The sequence below is a fragment of the Hemicordylus capensis genome, chromosome 4, assembly GCF_027244095.1.
Source record: "Hemicordylus capensis ecotype Gifberg chromosome 4, rHemCap1.1.pri, whole genome shotgun sequence".
NCBI lineage: Eukaryota > Metazoa > Chordata > Lepidosauria > Squamata > Cordylidae > Hemicordylus > Hemicordylus capensis.
The window spans coordinates 300,716,462-300,735,661 of NC_069660.1; the positions used below are offsets into that span (position 1 = coordinate 300,716,462).

The window sequence follows — 19,200 nt, forward strand, 5'->3', positions numbered from 1 at the left end:
CACAAAGCTTAATACTTCACGAAACTGCTCTGATTAGGCTCCTTAAAATGAAGAAAAAAAGAGTAAGGGAAGGAAAGACAGGGAAGACAGCTAGGATGCGAAATTTAGATTGAAATCTAAACGACAGGCAAGAACATTCAGATGTGAATGCAATTCCCAAGACATCATGAACAAGAGTAAAGATTGTTCCATTTCACTCTGCCAAATTGCTATTTCCCATATACTTCTGGAGTGACATCACTAGCAGTGGTTGAGGAATTTCAATAAGGCCTTGCAAGAAGACCAAAGAGGCATTAGGGAGAGGAGGCGGGGGACAAAATCTGAAACAAGCCCTTTCAAAGAAACTTAGGCCAAATGCTATTCTAGAGCACACTCTGTGTAGCTATTGTTCTGAAGGGTAACTTTGCCATTCTGGATAACGGAGATCATATTCCCTTAGAGCATTTGTGTGGCAAGAAATGCAGATCTAGATGTGCCATCTGAGCATGGCATATGGATCCATGCTCTTGTCAATCGGTTTAGGACTGTATGGGTTAAAGTTGGTTCTCACACTGGAACACTAATGTGATATGCTCCTGGTGTGCCCCATCTCTGTTGACAAACAGCAACAGCAGTTCCCAACCTTTGGCCATTGTGGCTGGGGAAGATGGGAGTTGTAGTCCAACATTTGGGAATCAAAGGTTGAGAACCCAAGGTTGAAAACCCCTGACTTAGAAGATGTTGGAGCTGTTGGGCAGACCCAACTGTCTGGGTCCTTCTCAGAAGTTCATTGCTGTTCCTCCCATCTGGATGAGAACTGAGCTGGAATGACCCACATCACCAGCCCTCCCCAGACATTATTGTGGTGGCACAAGACAGACAGGCAGCTCCTGCACCAATTCTGTAATGTCTGGCTCTGTTGTACATTAAAAATCTGTAACTTGCTCACTCCTCCCATTTGACATTCATGGCGGGCTTTCATGTGCAATAACTAGTGCCTGGTCACTGAAAACTAGAGTTACTGACTTGTATGAATTATAGAAACTGAACAAAAAGTAATGGGCACAAGTAATTATATTTGTTGTAATTCTCAGTGTAACTTTAAACGATAAGGGAAGATGCACAGCCTACAAAAATCCTAAGTATTTCAAGTATCTTGATTGTTCTCTAGCCTTCCCTGTTCCAAGAGGCTGGGCATGTAGTCTTCACAGTATCCATCCAATAAAGTTTATATTCCTTTTCTTTTACATTTTCAATTCCAAGTGAACTGGTTTCTCAAGAACAAACTTGCCCATGGTACTGTACCTGAAACTCTCTCTGGACCAGTGTTCCCTCTAACAGGGATTTCCAGATGTTGTTGACTACAGCTCTCATAATCCCCATCTAAAGGCCACTGCAGCTGGGGATGCAGTTGTAGTGAGCAACATCTGGGAATCCCTGTTAGAGGGAACAATGCTCTGGACCTGAACCTCTCTCACTGACCTATGCACCTAAATGCTCTACAATGTTACACACTCCAGGTTGAAAGATTTTGGGGTTTCATAACAAGCAAGCAAACAAACAAACAAACAAACAAACAAACAGCATATGAATAATGGAGTTCCAAGAAAAAAGTTCCAAGGCCCATTAGGAGAACATGTAAAACACATTTTTACATGTGTTTTGTTTTTTAATTTTAACAGGACACCAGAGGTGTAGCTATAATATAATTCGAAGAACCCAGGGGCCCCAATTCCTGAGGGGACCCCAGCTCCACCCCTCCCTATTTTCTTCATTATCTCCCTCACTCTGGACTGCCAAGGAGAGGGGCGAACACAGGCCCTCTCTCCCCTAGCTACACCCATGCAGGGCACATCTGAAGGTACAAGTCTGTGAAATGGGAAAAGCAATCCCTCTTGGCCCACACAAATTCCCTTCCTTGAAAAGCAGAACCTCAGCTTCAAGGTCAGACTCAGCACAACTCACAAGGCAGCCTGAGGCAGCTGCCAAAGGCCCAAAGTGTCAAGGGGTCCACTGCCAATAACCTCCTCTGGTCCCCTGGGGAGAACTGGGCCTAGCCAGCAACTGGTGGCCACTCATCCTAGTGGCAGACACAGGCTTCTTTTATACTCAACAGAAAAGAACAGGCTTGTTTTATACTGTACTCAACAGAAACAGTGTTCTAGCCGTTATGTGCTTCCTACCATGCTTTTCTTCACAGTGCCCCATTTAGCATCATGATACCATGTAGGGCATTAGGAGTGTTTTGTGTGTGTGTGTGTGTGTGTGTGTGTGTGTGTGTTTTTAAGGCCATTAAACATTCAACCGCTGCCAGTTGAATGGCGCATGAAAGAAACTCATACCTACCGCCATCGTTAGGCTGGTGGGGAGGCCACCCAGGTTGGAAGGGGCCCTTGCCTAGGGCTTCCTCAAACCAGGAGCTACTTGCTCCGATTAAAAATTCTGTTTCCGAACTAGCAGCTGGCTCCTTGATCCTTCAGTAAGTAATGTACCACAGAAAGCACTCAAGGTTTTAAAAAGAGATTCAGTAAAGTTCATCAATCAGACAGGAGTTCTATTATCTTGTCTGATACCAATGTTTTGACAGCCAAGTGTATCAGAAAACATGTTCTACCTCTCAACCTTTGGCATTTCTCCATATGAACACTGGGTCATCTACCCTTGGCACATAATTTGCAGCAAGCTATGATCCAGCATTTACTTGATGTTAACCTGATTTATTGCTGCACACACATTTTCAGTAAGAGTGCTGTCTGAAACAGGGGCAGACTGAAGGTAGATTGGGATCTACTGGTAGATTTTGAGACGTCAGCAGGTCAGCAAGGGCTTGTGACTCCCAATCATGCAACAATAGCAAGTAAAATTGAAAGGTTTTCCCCCCGTTAAAGTATCCACTGCCATGTGCTAATTGCTTATTTCTCAGCTTCAGTGTTCTTCAGGTGCGAACACAAACATTGTTTAGGTCTCTGTGTTATTCTGCTGGTCAGATTTAGAGCTGTGTGCTTGAATTCCCAATCTGCAGTCATACAGATCTAAAATTGTACTTAAGTGTGCAAATTATACAAAGAAGGAGTGTAGCTCAGTGGAAGAGCACATGTTTTGTATACAGAAAATCCCAGGTTCAATCCCTGGCATCTTCAGGTAGGGCTGGGGAAGATCCCCATCTGAAACCCCCGAGAGACGCTGCCAGTCATTGTAGACAATACTGAACTAGGCAGACATAAGAACAGCCCTGCTGCTGGATCAGGTCCAAGGCCTACTAATCCAGCATCCTGTTTCCCACACTGGCCCACCAGGTGGTATAACACAGCTTCCAATGTAACCCAATGAACATAGGTGATTGGCTACGTCCTCTTAGGCGCCATTTTGTTGGTGGCCCTCAGGGCTCTAATTAAAACAAAAACACTTAAGTAGCTCATGCAAACTGAAAGACTCCCCACCCTAGTCTAAATCTCACAAAGCTGATCCTACAACCTGTTCCAGGCTGAGCTTCTAATCATCAGATACTAATTAATAATCCATGGACTCTTTGTGTATGGTAAATTAAAAAATGCGGTCAAGCAATTAAAATTCCAGTGTTCAGTTCCGTTCCCCAACCCCACCCCAGAAAATGACAGGAAACAAGGAAGCGGCAGTTTAACGAATTAATCCACTGGCATATGCCAAGGGCTTTGTATTTGTGGTTTGATTTGCTAGAGAGCCAGTGCGGTGTTCAAAAGAGCACTTCATTTGCGCACAATTGTGCCAAGCCCCCATTTCCACAATTAATCCTTTGTTACTATTCACAGATGACATTTGGAAAAAGGGAGAAGAAAAGCTGGTCTCTAATGAGGGAAGTCATACAGGCAAATTTGATCAAATCTATCAGATGGATTTTCTAAGAGGCTTCTGGAACGTCTTATGACTCATACAGGTTATTTTCCAAAAAAGAAAAAGAAAGAGGAGCAGGAAGGGGGGGGTGGAATCTTGAGGGCATCATCTTTGTTCTCAGAGGGACGTGGATGGGAAGTGTTGGTTTATAATATGAAAGTAAAGGAATGAGGCTCTCTAATTTGATCAAAGGAAAGGGATCAAGGACTTTCAAGCTTTGCAGGTGAAGCGGGGGAGAAGTGCATTTGCATTCTTCCTTACAGAAGTCCCACTTCTCCAGCAACTGTTATGAAGTGGCTGAAGTAAAACAAACACTGGGATTGCTATTCTAAGCAGTACACAACCCAATGAAAAATTTGGTCAAACGAAAACCTTCACTCCACAACCACTTGGCATTCCTATTTCTTTCCACTAGCCAGACCCCACACACACACACACACACACACACACACACACACACACACACACACACGAAGCCCAAGTATCTCTGCCCATAGCATTCAATACATGCACGCATTCTTTTATGGCAAAACCTTTGTTCCAATAAACTCAAAGGCTACCAGCCAGATTTCTGGTGGGACTCCGATCTGTACATGGAACTGCATATTCATGCAGGGCCCTTTCATAAAGCAGGGCGAGACAATCGCCTCAGGTGCAGGCACGAGGAGGAGAGCAGGGGGCAGCAAGACCGGCCCCTCACCACCACAAGCTCTGCCTCCTGGGTCTCTCTGCTGCTCACTGCCACCACCCTTCCTCCCCACACTGGGGCACGCTATCCCCCCCCCCACCACCTTCTTGCCCTGCTGGGGCTCATCTCTGCTTCCCCTTCTCTCCCACCCCAAAGTGAGCTAAAATATTTATCTCCCGCCCCTCCAGTACAACACTGCTTGGGGCAGCTCACAACAACCAAACAATAAAAACAGTATAAAATTAAACACAGTAGAATGGATGGAACACAGCATAAAAATTAAGAAATCCACTGAAACAGACACAATTAAAATTAAATACCCATCAGACTGTACTGAAAAAAACATTAAAAAGCCTCTCTAGTTTTAAGATCTTTTAGATTAACATGGTTATGTTCTGCAAATTGGGGAATATCAGTACTCAAAACTAGAAATCCCTACACTGAGTTACAAACCATTTGTTTGTCAGTAAGTAAATCCCTACAATGAACTAGGGGTGTGCACAAAATGGAAAACCCAGTTTGGTTCGAGTGGAACTGGGCTTGAACCGAACTGGGTCCGGACCAATTCTGTACACACTTGGGCCGGGCTTGGTCCGCCGGCTCAAGGCCGGGGGGGGGGGGAGGAATTAAAAAAAAATTAATGGTGGATTTACCGCCATTGCAGGGCTTCGGGGGTGGGGTGCTGCCATGACCGCAGGGGGGTCTTCTGAGATTCCCCCTCACCCGCTGCCCTGCCCTCAGTCTCAAATGGCCCGTTTCAGGCCTTTCTGTGCTGGCGGCAGCCATTTTTGAGGCCACCACACATGTGGACCGGCCATTTTCATGGCCAGGCCAATTCAAGTGTGAGCCAGCTTGCACATCCCTACAATGTAGGGATTACACACAGAGTAACCCCCAACACATATAAGAGAACGCAGTATCTCCTGCACTCATTTTTATTTCATTTATCACATCTGTATCCCACATACCTGTATTTACCCAAATAGAAGATGACTCTGTTTGCGCGGTGTAGTGGTTAGAGTGCTGGACTAGGACCAGGGAGACCCGAGTTCAAATCCCCATTCAGCCATGATACTAGCTGGGTGATTCTGGGCCAGTCACTTCTCTCTCAGCCTAACCTACTTCACAGGGTTGTTGTGAGGAGAAACTCAAATATGCAGTACACCGCTCTGGGCTCCTTGAAGGAAGAGCGGGATATTAAAAATGATTTTAAAAAATGACTCGGGCTATTCTCACGATCTGCAAAAATCGGGCAAGCAGAGCCTAGCCCGATTTTTGCAGATTGTAAGAACCACCTGGGCCGATACAGCTGCCCAGGCCCTTGCAGCAATCGTCTGCGGGGAGAGCGGGCTTAGCCCGCTCTCCCCGCAGTATCGGCAAAAGCAGGTCTCACTGATCGTGAGACCCGCCTCTCTGAGTTTAAGATGAGCCCTTTCAAAAGTAGGTTAAGTACCAGTTATATCTGCATTTACTCAAAAGGAACAGGACTCTGAGTTTAAGACGACCTCCTGATTTCTAACATCAAAACTTGAGAGGTGGGAACCAGAAGGCTTTTCTCACGAACAGCCTTACCCTGCCTGGGCTGCCCCAAGCAGGGTTAGGCTGCCCGTGAGAAGCAGTGGGATCCTCACGGATCGCTACGCTCCCCTCCCGCCTAACCCCCTAAATAAACCCGGCTTTTAGCCAAGGTTAAGGGTGCTCTTGCACCCTTTACCCAGCTACTGGGAATAATGTGAAGAGGGCAGGGAAGGAACTGATGGGCTGTGCTCCCAAGGTTGTGGGCAATGCTGTGTGTCCCAGGGTTCCCTGTGTGTGCATGCTCACACTTTTTTGATCTCCACTCAGTTCATCTTAATTTTTGATCCCGTTCAGGTTGAATCTGGAAGGTCCCACTATGAATACATGTGTACACACACTGCCTTGATACTGCTGCCCAGAAAAAAAACTCATTGCGCACACAGATGGGGGAAAAAAGAATTACAGGGACCACTGGTGGGCACCACAACTTCAAAGTCCTACTGCACAGACTCTTTTAGCATTTTTCAGCCTCAAAACGCAACTTTGAGGCTCAGTTGTGAAATAACCATCGACTGGGTCCCAGAGGGATCTACAAAGGACACTTTTTATCCTGGCATGCAGTCTAAAGGCTGAAACTATGCAAATGGACTACAAAATCATTCAAATACCACTTCCTCAGTCTGAAAAAATGCTGCCAATCCTTTAAACCCCTGTTCAAAAGAGAAAAGCTTTAAATTGCTCTATCTAAGCCATCTTTCAATGGATTTTCACCAAATTTGCAGGGGAGGTGTCTCTCGTCACCTAGTGAATGTGTGCTGATGGCCAGGCAGATCAGACAAACGGTTTTGATTTTATCAGCAATAGAATGTTCAAGGCTTATAATGATGGAATGTTGAAACTACCAGTGTAATGTAGGCTAGAGATACACAGACCATTACAAGGTACAATACCACCTTTGCAAACTGTTTTGGGTCAAAGAGGCACCGGTAACGGGGAGTTAACGGACTTGTAGCACACTTCATTCCCTCAAAGCCTATCTCTGCTGCAGCAGCACACACCTAACAATGATCGGGCAAGGGGAGACAGTTGTCTAGGGGCCCCACTGCCTGGAGGGACCCCCCAGAGGCACCTCACGTGACTCCCCATTGCCCCCTGCCCAGCCCCAAGGCCCCTCAGCCACTTGCCCTCTTTGCCGTCTCTCCTGGCCGGCAATCGAGGCAGCAGACAAGCTGCAAAGAGCTCCTTTTCTCCCGCTTCTCAGCTGATCGGCGGGTGGGCGGGGCTTCCACGGAGGCCTCCGTGTAGGCCTCTGTGAAGCCTGAACTCGATTAGGGCCCAAGCAAGCCAGGAAGGAGGAGGCAGCCAGAGTGGCCACCACTGTTCTCTGCAGCAGAAGACCCCTTGCTGCCTTGCCCAACCCAGCATTTGCCAGGTAGAGTGTGAACTCCTTTTTGTGGTTACCTTCCCCGCCCTGGATATACAGGCATCTGCTTGCCATAGGGCTTTGATATGGGGGGGGTGGGGGGAGGGACTGAGAAATATTTATTTTTAAACAGCTTGGAAAATTTGCTGGCTTAAAAAAAACTATCTAAAAAGTCCTATAAGTGGCTTGTTTCATGGCAGAAAATTACAAAAACTTCTGGAAGAAACAGTATTATATTTATTTTATTCATTCATTCATTTATAAATACACTTATGTTCAAGTTGTTTTGCAACCCAGAAGGTCTGAGTGAGAACTGTGAAGCATGTGTGGTGCTTTTATTTTATTTTTCTTGTGTGTGAACTGCTCCCCAATAACTCGCAGGGACTTCAGGGTAAATCTGGCCAATATGTGAATGCAGCACCTCTATTCCAGAGGAGAGGTGTGTTAAAGGGCTTTAAAAGCCTCCTGTGAAAAATCTCCTGGAATCAAACTTGACTGAATTTGTTCAGAATTCTGAGAAAACAAACATAGGCTCACCCTGCATGGCTGAAAGTCTCCTTTGCTAATCTGCAGCGAGGGGGCCATTTTAATAATTGGTCTTTCTAGTGTGTTCTAGGCATTAAAAGTAGCACAGATGTATAGTACTCAATGTATATCACTATATATTGTGACGTGTGCGTGTGTGTATTCAGTGAAATGTATTTCCAGGCAGCATACTTATTTTGGAATATCAGACTTAAATCCTTGGGGACCTGGGGTGTGCGGAGGCCCTGGACTTTGAGTGGGGGGGGGGATTTTAAAATCTCATCTCTGGGCCCACTCCAACCTTGCTACACCCCCTGTGCAGCAGGTTAGGTGAGCCATTTGATTATTCACCAAGGACCTGTTGCCCTTTGCTGAATAGAAATCCCATATACCAGGAGTCCAAATATAGCTATTTCAGTATGTTTGAATGAATCTCAAGTATTTGCAGAGCAGTGCACTGCAGAATCCTGGACTTTACAAAACAAGAAAAACTTGATCTTATAACATCAAAGAGTCAAATTTCAATTCATGGGTATCCTACAGTAAATTCAGAACCTCTCAATTGCAAGGCTTTGAGGCGGGTCTCACGATCAAGGAGACCCACCTCAGGAGGGTGAGTGGGGAGAGCAGGCTTAGCCCGCTATCCCCACGCACGAGCAGGCCATCTGCTCCGGGTGGCCAAAGCAGCCGCCCACACAACTGCCGGCTCCATTACAGAGCTGGCGAGGGCTGGGAGGATCGGGGGCCGCGTGGCCCCCGGAAGCTCCGGCATGCCCTGCACAAGGGCGCAGGGCATACTGGAGAGACCCCCGAGCCAGGTGGCTGCTTTTTAGCCTCCCGGTCGGGGGTCTACTCATGAGTTGCCGCGGCACAGAGCCACGCTGCAGCAACACACGAGCACACAAACGGGGTTAGCGGAGCACTTGCTCCGCTAACCTCGGCTAAGGGCAGGGGCAATTAAGCGGTTTACATGACCAGCAAAAATCGGGCTAGGCTCTCCTAGCCCAATTTTTGCTGGTCATGAGAATAGCCTCTTTGTCTATAACTGCAATGACTCTATAACTGCAATTATTTTGTGAATTTATTTAAAGCATTTAGCAATAGCAATAGCAATAGCACTTACATTTATATACCGCTCTATAGCCGGAGCTCTCTAAGCGGTTTACAATGATTTAGCATATTGCCCCCAACATTCTGGGTACTCATTTTACCGACCTCGGAAGGATGGAAGGCTGAGTCAACCTTGAGCCCCTGGTCAGGATCAAACTTGTAACCTTCTGGTTACAGGGCGGCAGTTTTACCACTGCGCCACCAGGGGCTCATTTGTGCCTTACCTTTCAGCATTGCACTCCCAAGGCTGCTTTCAAATGATAATAAAATGCAAAATACATTCTGTTGTTATCATCATCACCAAAGGAACATAGGAAGCTGCATTTTACAGAGTCTGACCATTGGTTCATCTAGCTCCATCCCTGGCAGCATCTCCAGGTAGGGCTGGGAAAGACTCCTGCCTGAAACTTTGGAGCGCTGCTGCCAGTCAGAGCAGCATCACTTGCAGCAACATTAAGATGAAAACCGTAACAGACTCTCCAAAACTTCAACTACTCTCCTTTCTATGGAGTGCAGATTTTGGTTGAATATTAAAAATAACCTTCTTAATGGTAAGAGCAATACAATAATGTAAATGAATTATTGGAGGGGGAGGGTGTTTCTCCTGCACAGGGGCTGGCATCAAGTAGAGGCTGGACAGCCATCTCTGTTGGGTGCTCTAGCTTTGGATTTCCTGCATTCAACAGGAGGGGTGGAGTTAGATAGACTACAAAGTCCCTTTCCAATTCTGTGAGTCTATGAGGATGGCCAGGGACAGACAAATAAAAATAAAATTATCCTTCAAGTGCATGGGCAAGCAGAATCGTTTTGCTATGGTGCCTGTAAAACAACAGTGATGGCTCTAGACAAACAAGTTTGGGGACAGGAATTTCACAAACAGAGCAGCACGACAGAAAAGGCCCGTTTACGGCCACCACCTGTCCAATGACCAAAAGGTAGGAGAAACCATGGAAGGGCCTCAGGGGGTGGGGAGGTGAAAACAAGGGCAGGTTCATGTTGGAGAAGACTGGCCGGCAGAGGCCCTGGGTCCAAGCCAGTAAACTCAATAACCTAGATTCCCTGCAATACCAAAAGCAGAATGTGTTTTAGAGTCCAGAGCAGGGCTGGACCTACCATTAAGACGGCCAGCCTCAACTGACAGATTTGCAGGGAGGAGCTATACCAGAAGAACAAATGAAAAGACGGACCTCAAGCTGGGCCAAGGAAGCAATAATTTACTTTTCTGAGAATGCGTCTTCCTTTTTTCTTCGGGGTTTGGGATGCTGCTCTCTAACCAGGCTTCCCCAACCTGCGGCCCTCCAGATGTTGCTGAACTACAATTCCCATTAACCCAGCCACAATAAGTTGTAGCTGGGGGTGATGGGAATTGTAGTTCAGCAACGTCTGGAGGGCCGCAGGTTGGGGAAGCCTGTCTGATTCTCTCCATCCTAATTGTATGTTTTAACTACCCTGAGGGCACCATTTGAATGTTCTGTCTCAGGCACCAACATATTTTGGGCTGTCTCTGTTTCAGGGTCAGTTTAAGGGCCAGGCCTTCTCTCAGGGTAATACAGCAGATATATTTCTCTCTCAACCAGTACTGGGAACCTACAAAAGCATCACTGTGCAAGTCTGAGGTTTAAGTTTCCAGTCAGTTTGTTGCAGGAACAAAACTTGCTTTCAAGTTCAAATATAAGCCATCTTCCCCTTCGTCGCCTTTGGTGGATGCTGAATGTTTTTGAAATATTAACCCTCTTGATCTGTCAACGGCCTTAAACTTACTGTATCAAACATGACACATTTTTTAAAAAGGTAGTAATTACAGAGAGAATGCAAACCCACTGCAATTGCAATCTCTGCGAAAGGTCACAGAACAATAATCTTTCCTTTTTCAGGCATCTTATTCATGAAGCTAAATGTATTAAGTCAGGAGTTCTCAAATTGGTTCTTCAGTGTTTGTTGGACTACAACTCCCATCATCCCCAGCCACAATGGCTGAAAGCCACCGTGGCTGGAGATGATGGGAGTTGTAATCTAACAACATCTGGGACCGAAGCTTGGGAAGCCATTCTTTAGCACACATTTTTATTTCATTGTATTTATTTTTACACTTATATCCTGCTCCTCCTCCGAGAGCTCAGAGTTGTTATTTTTATCCTACATGGATAAAATAAAATAACCTACATGGTTATTTTTATACTCACAACAACCCTGTGAGGTAGGTTAGTGCGCAGTGCATACGTGCACACACACACACACATTAAGGCACCATGCAGGAAGCAGACTGTCATTTTATTTTCACATTTATATTCCACTCTTCATGCCCAAAGCAGTATACATGGTTACGTTCATCTTCACAACAACCTTGTGAGGTAGGTTAGACTGAGAGAAAAGTGACTGGCCCAAAGTCACCCAGAGTGTTTCATGGCTGAATGGGGATATTTCTCTGCAGGCTTGTGGCAGCTGTTGAGGCATATTTAAAAAGGTTGAAATTTTACTGCAGGAGCATTGTTTTTCTTGCACACCTTTAACCAAAAGAGCAATTCCTTTTGCCTTTGTGGCTGGGGAGGATGGGCATTGTAGTCCAATAACAGCTAGGATTTGTGAAGCCTTGATTTAAGTGCTTTACAGGGCTGTGTGTACATGGCTCAGATTTAGGGGACTAAATGTGCTGCAGCAGCTCATGTGATTCCTCAAAGGACATGTGGGCAGGTTGCGTCAGCCTCTGCTGGCTTCCTAATGGCACGCAGGCCTGAGGAAAAAGCAGATGAACATAGGAAGCTGCCATACACTGAGTCAGACCACTGGTCTATCTAGCTTAGTATGGTCTTCAGACTGGCAGCGACCTCTCCAAGGTTGCAGCCACTGTTCCCTTTAACAGGGATTTCCAGATGTTGTTCACTACAACTCCCAGCATCCGCAGCTGCAATGGCCTTTGGCTGGAGATTATGGGAGTTGTAGTCAACAACATCTGGAAATCCCTGTTAGAGGGAGCACTGGTTGCAGGCAGGAATCTCTCTCAGCCCTATGTGCCCTCATACTAGGGAATTGGAACAATCAGGTTAGTAAACCTGTATGTCATTTATGCAATGCTCCTGCATAGGAATAGGGAGGGAAGACGCGACTAAGAGGTTCACATGGATGAGACAGTAAATCTCTTCTGGAAAAGTTTGTATGGTTGTGTGCAAAAAGACAAGAGTATCTCTTCTAAACAGCAATGGGACAAATTATGGAAATGGACATTGGACGTAACCCCCTCCCCCCAATTACCTGATGTGCCTTGTAATCCCCCACCCCCGAGTTATAGTTCTGCCTGCATATACTTTATAACCCTGTGGGTCTCCAAATCCTTGTGTGCAAATCTTTGTAGATATATGATGTACAAACAACTACTTTGTATATAATTGTGCTTTGGCAACGTACTGTATGCTTTGGTAGTTTGTTGGTTCAATAAATAAATCTTGTCCTATAAAAATAATAATTAAAAAAATCTTGTCCTATCTTGGAGATGCTGCCAGGGGGAACTTGAAACCTTCTGCTCTTCCCAGACCGGCTCCATCATCCCCTGAGGGGAAGATCTTACAGTGCTGCTCACACTTCTCGTCTCCCATTCATATGCAACCAGGGCGGACCCTGCTTAGCTAAGGGGACAAGTCGTGCTTTCTACCACAAGACCAGCCAGCTCTCCTCTCCACATGAACACATGCTGCCCGTACCTGCAAGGTGGCATTGTTGGTTTAAGGCAAAAGCCTACAAAGCCTCTAGCAAAAGAGAAGCAAGTCAGATGACTGGAAAATGGGAGGTGGGGCTCAATGCAGCCTGGGCCTAGCTGAGGCCTGTTATTTTAATGGTTTGTTGTATCCTATAAATACAGTTTTATAATCACGGGTTGGGTTCAGACATCACACTGATTAAACAACCCGTATTATCAGGACCCTCAGGCCTGATCCTTCCTCTCCCTTATGCATAAGGGGAGGAAACTGGCCACTTTCGTTACCAGTTCAAAACTACTATATTTATCCAAATAGAAGATAACTCTTAATTTACGACAATCCCCTTTAAAAATACAGATTAAATACAGGTTGTACCTATATTTACCCCAAAGAAAGTGGACTCTAAATTTACGATGACCCCTCCCCCCAATTTCCAACATCAAAGAACTTGGGAGAAGCCTAGTCTAGGATTTGGGTAAACACAGTAATCAGGATTTGTCCTTGCATCCAAACCCAGCAAATTCTGTAAATTCTGTAAACCCCGCCCCAGCTGTCCCTTGCTTGTGACAGGAAATTTATCAGTAGTAGATGACTAACAAGTTGGAGTATGGAGGCTCCTGCTGCACCATATCAAAACTTAGCAATGTCTTGGCAACGTCTCAGTATTTATCTTACCCGCTAGCAATCACCATTAATCTCAATTAGCTTTGGTGTATGTTAGAAATATTTAGATAACTTGCAGATAAACCATTGACAGTAGCTAGTAAATTTCACTATTACATCTGTCTAGCTTCTCCAATCTTGCAGACTAAGAACCTAGACTAAGTATTAAATATCTTCAGAATATTTCCTACAATCAAAGAACAATAAGTTCAATTAACACACACAAAAATAAGTTAATTTAACCTATTAATGAACAGATTAATTTAAAAACACAAGATGCTGTACTGATTTACAACACGACACTGAATTTTTGGAATTTATACCTATTTTTTTACCACTTACATCAATGGTGTGTAATAGCATGGCCTTATTGGTAGTGGCACCCCACTGTGAACCCCCCTGGCCAAAGAGACTCACCTACCCAGTTTTTACTGCACTTTCAGAAAATGTGTGAAGATGGTTTTTCTAGAATGCATTAGCATTCTGGAAGTTAACTCAGAGCCAAAGATAACTATTCTTAATGGAATTATTACTCTATTTGGTCATTACAGTTTTATAGAACCTCCTTCAGAGGATTTATTTATTTGCTATATATTCACTAAACAGCAGTTGTTGAGGAGTGACAGCAAGAGAAGGCTATTAAAAGAATAGGCAACCTTGGTTCTCCAGTTATGGTTGAACTACAACTCTCATCATTTTCAGTCACTATTTATTTGGGCTGGGGATGATGGGAGTTGTAATTTAATGATAGCTGGACTGCCAAGATTCTCTAGCCCTAGGCTACTGCTTTCATATAGTGTTTGTGCTTCCCAGAGGCATTGGCCGACCACTGAATGTTGGATTTGGTGCCCTTTGGTCTGATTCAGTAGGGCTCTTCTTACACTCTTATGAACAAGAAATAGTTTTTTATAGTCAAATTCACAGATGCGGAGGGTGTGGTCTGGTTCCTGAATGGGGGCCGCGTGGCCCCGTTCAGAAGTTAGATCCAGGCCGGTGCTGCATTCGCAGTGTGGCCAGGACCGGCTCTTCCCTGCCTTAAAGGGAAGACATTTCCCTGCCTTAAAGGCAGGGAGAGCCGCTTCTGGCTGTGTTGCAAACGCCGCGCTGGCCATCCAACACCCGAAAGGGGCCATGCGGCCCCGTTCGAGAACTATATCGGGGCCAGCGCTGCGTTCGCAGTGTGGCCAGAAGCGGCTCTCCCTGCCTGTAAGGCAGGGAAGAGCCAGTCCTGGCTGCACTGCGAATGCAGTGCTGGTCATTTAACTCCCGAACGGGGTTGTGCAGCTCTGCTCGGGAGCTAAACTAGCACCCGCCATGTCTGAGGTCAGATGCCAGGGGTGTGTCGGGGCCGTGAGGCATGGCCACTGAGGGGCAGCGGCCCGGGTTCTTTGAACCCAGTCGCCCAATGGTGGCTACACCCCTGATTTGAATCCAGTCACTTGCCTTGTATGAAAGAGAAAGAGGCAGCACAAGTAGATGTCACCATTCCCATTGATTTGCATGGAACAAGATGATGCCTAGGGCTAATTACAACATCCATCTGTCTGAAAGATGTATGGTATATCCCAAAACCTCTTCATATTCCCATCAATTGAAAAGGCTATTAGAATAAAAGAATGCTGTGCCAGTTGTCCTCAGCAAGCTGACCTTTTGGGTCTCTGACACTGAAAATTCGTGTTTTACTTCTTAAAGGACAATGCTGAAACCTTAACATTCAACAAATGTCACAATGTAATAAACAACTTAACATTTATAATGTGTCATCTTTAATATTTGAACATATGCAACTGCCTCCATGCATACAATTATGCATGGAGTGGAGAGAGTGGACAGAGAGAATTTTCTCTCTCACATACACAACACTAGAACCAGGGGTCACCCCATGAAACTGAAGTTTGGGAAATTTAGGACCAATAAGAGGAAGTATCTTTTCACACAGTGCATAATTAATCTATGGAATTCTTTGCCATGGGATGTGGTGATGGCCACCAGCTTGGATGGCTTTAAAAGGGGCTTATAGAAAGATTCATGGTGGACAGGTCTATAAATGGCTACTAGTCTGGTGGCTGTGGGCCACCTCCAGCCTCAGAGGCACAATGACTCTCAATACCAGTTGCAAGGGAGCAACAGCAAGAGAGAGGGCATGCCCTTGCTGCTTGCCTGTGGGCTCCTCAGAGGCATATGGTGGGCTGCTTTCGCAGCTCATGTCTGCACAGCAGTGACTGGGGAAACATTCTCGTCAGTTGATTGGCTTTGTTCAAAATGCTGTACTATGCACCTGGTAAGTTTAAATTTAACCATCTTGCCAGAAACAAATAGCCCTATATCTGAATCACTGTAATGCCATTTAAAAAAATGTTTTGGGTGGTATTTTAAGAGATTGTAGCATCTTTAATTAACACAGGACCTCATGTCTAATGTCCTGCAACCCTGTACTGGGTTCCAATCCATACTTAATCGCTGCCCTAGACATCCTCCCTGAAAGCAATTCCAAATGGGATAAAATCCACCATACACAACATTACTGATCCATTACTGGTAAACAACTGGTTTGTAGCTCAGTAGTAGCATACATGCTGTGCATGCTGGGCGGGTGTGTGTGTGTGTGTCCTCAACCTCTAGCATCTCCATTCTATCTATCTTCAGATAAAATGGGCTGAGAAACAGCTGGGGAGGAGAGTTGGTCTTGTCGCAGCAAGCATAAATTATCCCCTTTGCTAAGCAGGGTCTGCTCTGGTTTGTATATGGATGGGTGACTATATGTGAGTGCTGTCTGCAGTAAGATATAGGGTACTGGGGTATGGGGCCAAAGCTCAGTGGAAGAGCATCTGCATGCTTGGATGCAGAAGGTCCCAGCTTCACTCCCTGGCAGCTTCAGGTAGGACTGGGAGAGACTCCTGCCTGAAACCTTGGAGAGTCACTACCAGTCAGTGTAGACAATACTGAGCGAGATGGGCCAGTGGTCTGACTTTAAGGCATCCTCCTATGTTCCTACTGTATCTTTGCCTAAGACATTGAAGTGGACAGTAATGGACAGTATGGTCTATTATCTGACTTCATACAAGGCACAGCTTCATAGGTTCTGCTTGGAATGCTCTTGCTCTTGTATTTAAAAAGAAAAAGTTTTCGCGTGTGGTTTAGATTAGTACCGTAGGAGTCTCCCATTACCTATGTATCACCAAAGATAAAATGGTGCGTCACACGGAGAAAGAGATTATGATTAAGCACAAACTGTGGAGTGCGAAGTCAACAGATGCAGTTCAGAGGAAGTTAGGAATGCATAAATACGATTATAACTAACAGCCAAAATCCTAGTGCGGAATGCGTGCCGCAACGGAAGCACTAGTGTGCAGTGGCTGCATTCCAGACTAAAGCAGCACAAGCGCTTGCATGGGGACAGGCAATTTTTGTGGATCTCCTCTTCTTTCTGAAGTGCACTGTGCCACCTGAAAATCTAGCCCTGAGGGCTGCATGACCTTCAGGGACATATTTTCAGATGGCACAGAGTGCTTCAGAGAGAAAGGGGGACTGGCACCCTGACCCTGTGTGAGCAGCAACACTGCTTTAGTCTGGAATGCAGCTGTCACATGTTAGGATGGCTGTGTTAGGATGTTGGGCAATAAAATGTTTGCTGCTTAGATCCACCAATTTCAGTGGAATCAGATCCAGTGATTACTTGCATATATGATGCAAATCAAAGAAAGAAATAAAGTCTATCACAGACTAATCACCAATACACCCCTATTCTCAACAACACTTAAATCATGGAGGAAATGCTCTTCTATCCACAGTATGGACAGAATTTGTCAGATGCTTCCAAGAAACATTTTGGTGTGTGTTTGTTAATACAAGCCTGCTGGTATTCAATAAGATGTAAGCCTCAGAAGTATTCACAAAGGGAAAAAACAGAAACCAGGCAATGTTGTAACAGCTCTCTAAACTGCCCGAAGTGGGATTACGAAACACCTCCTTGCATACTATTTTGGAAAAGCACATACCCATTATTCTTGTACATCAGCATTTGAAGTTATTTATTCATAACATATTTCAGCCACCTTCCCAGGGTGTGCTCAGGGTTATATACAAGGCAAACAAGAGAGCGAAGTGTAAACCAGTCCTCTCTCTGCACAGCAATTTGTAGATGCTTTAACAGAGGACTTCTGTAATGTAATGTTCTGTCTAACTCATGGCTTCTTAGCCAACAGAGAACTGGGGCACAGTTAATAGACAATGGGGCGGGTCTCAGGATCCATGAGACCCGCTTTTTCCAAAACTGTGGGGAGAGCAGGCTAAGCCCGCTCTCCCCACAGACGATCGGGCAGGGAGCCCTGGGAGGCTGGATCGGCCACCCACACGATTGCTGGCTCCATGACGGAGCCAGTGGGGGCTTGGGGGACCGGGGACTGATTGGCCCCTGCAAGCTTCAGCATGCCCTGCGCGAGCGCGCAGGGCATGTTGGCGAGATCCCCAGAGCCGGGAGGCAGCTTTTCGCCTCCCCTCCTGGGGTCTCCTTGTGAGTAGCCACGGCGCAGAACCGCACCGCAGCTACTCACAATCCAATAGCCTGGGTTTGCGGAGCGTTTGCTCCGCAAACCCAGGCTAAGGGGCGAGCTACTTGAGCGGGTTAGCCGCTCAAGAACCACCGGGCTCTCAGCCGAGCCCGGTGGTTCTTACGATTGGCAAAAATCGGGCTAGGCTCTCCTAGCCCGATTTTTGCTAATCATGTGAATTAGCCCCAGGAGGCTGTTCACACAACCCAGCTCCTGTCTCCCACAGAAGCACTTCTCCCTCCTACCCAGTTGATTATTCACACACCCAAAATTGGGAGCATGCACAGCTCCCAAACCTGGGTAGCACAGTTGTCCTACCCAGTTTTCGGTTGAATGAACAACTTCACAAGGAGGTCATTCACACAAAAACTGTATTCAACCCAGGTTTCAGAGCCTTGTGCACTCCCAATTTTCAATTGTGTGGAAGCAAGATAGGAGGAAAACCTGGGTAGAAGTGATTGTGTGGAAGCAAAGCAGGAGGAAAAGCTACCCAGGTTTCCCTCCTATCTTGCTTCCACACAATCACTTATACCCAGATTTTCCTCCTACTTTGATTCCACACAACTCAAAATTGGGAGCACACACAGCTCCCAAACCTGGGTAGAACACAGTTTTTGATTGTGTGAATGACCTCAAGGTCTTAAACCATTATTTACAGGAAGCAAATTAGGATTGAGCAATTGTGACTCTTAGAAGTCACAAAGGTCTCAAAACACACTGCTCTGGGGACAGATGGAGGAAGCAAAAGGGTATTTGTGCAAGTCTATGGGTAAAAAGCCCATCTTCTCAAGAAAGGTTCTGCAGCTCGACCTACACACACAGAAGAATTAAATGAGGTACTAGAGTCCTGAGCTGATAGATTAGAATTTCCCATTTTAGACTGCAAGTGGGGTTTACTATTTTCAGAGGCTCCTCAACATACAAAACTCCCTGCCAGCAGAGCAGTAGTGAGAAAGGTTCTAGCCCAACCCTCTGCCTGCTATGCTAGGCCTCTTGCTGCAGGGATTTTTTTTTTTTTTAAGTAGGGGAACTAGGCTGATCCAGCTTCAATTTGGCAAGGCCCTTGGACACATGAGGATTGGGGGATTACCTTGATAGTGGCAAGAGGGGGAATTGGTACAGCAGTTCAGACAGCAATGACTCCTCCTTCACCCATACAGACAAAGACGATGTCTGGAACAG

The 19,200-nt window shown here is 45.8% G+C and overlaps 1 protein-coding gene and 1 long non-coding RNA gene across 3 annotated transcripts in view; one reads left to right on the forward strand and one right to left on the reverse strand.

Moving 5' to 3' along the window:
• Positions 1 to 19,200, reverse strand: part of SNTB1 (syntrophin beta 1) — a 143,937-nt gene that overhangs the window by 56,212 nt on the left and 68,525 nt on the right. The gene's annotated exons all lie outside the window — the stretch shown is intronic.
• The window catches only part of LOC128323454 (uncharacterized), a 40,303-nt gene continuing 28,415 nt past the window's right edge, over positions 7,313 to 19,200 (forward strand). For both annotated transcript variants that reach the window (XR_008306272.1, XR_008306271.1), the window contains exon 1: positions 7,313 to 7,487. This is a non-coding gene — a long non-coding RNA (uncharacterized LOC128323454). The remainder of the gene's footprint in view (positions 7,488 to 19,200) is intronic.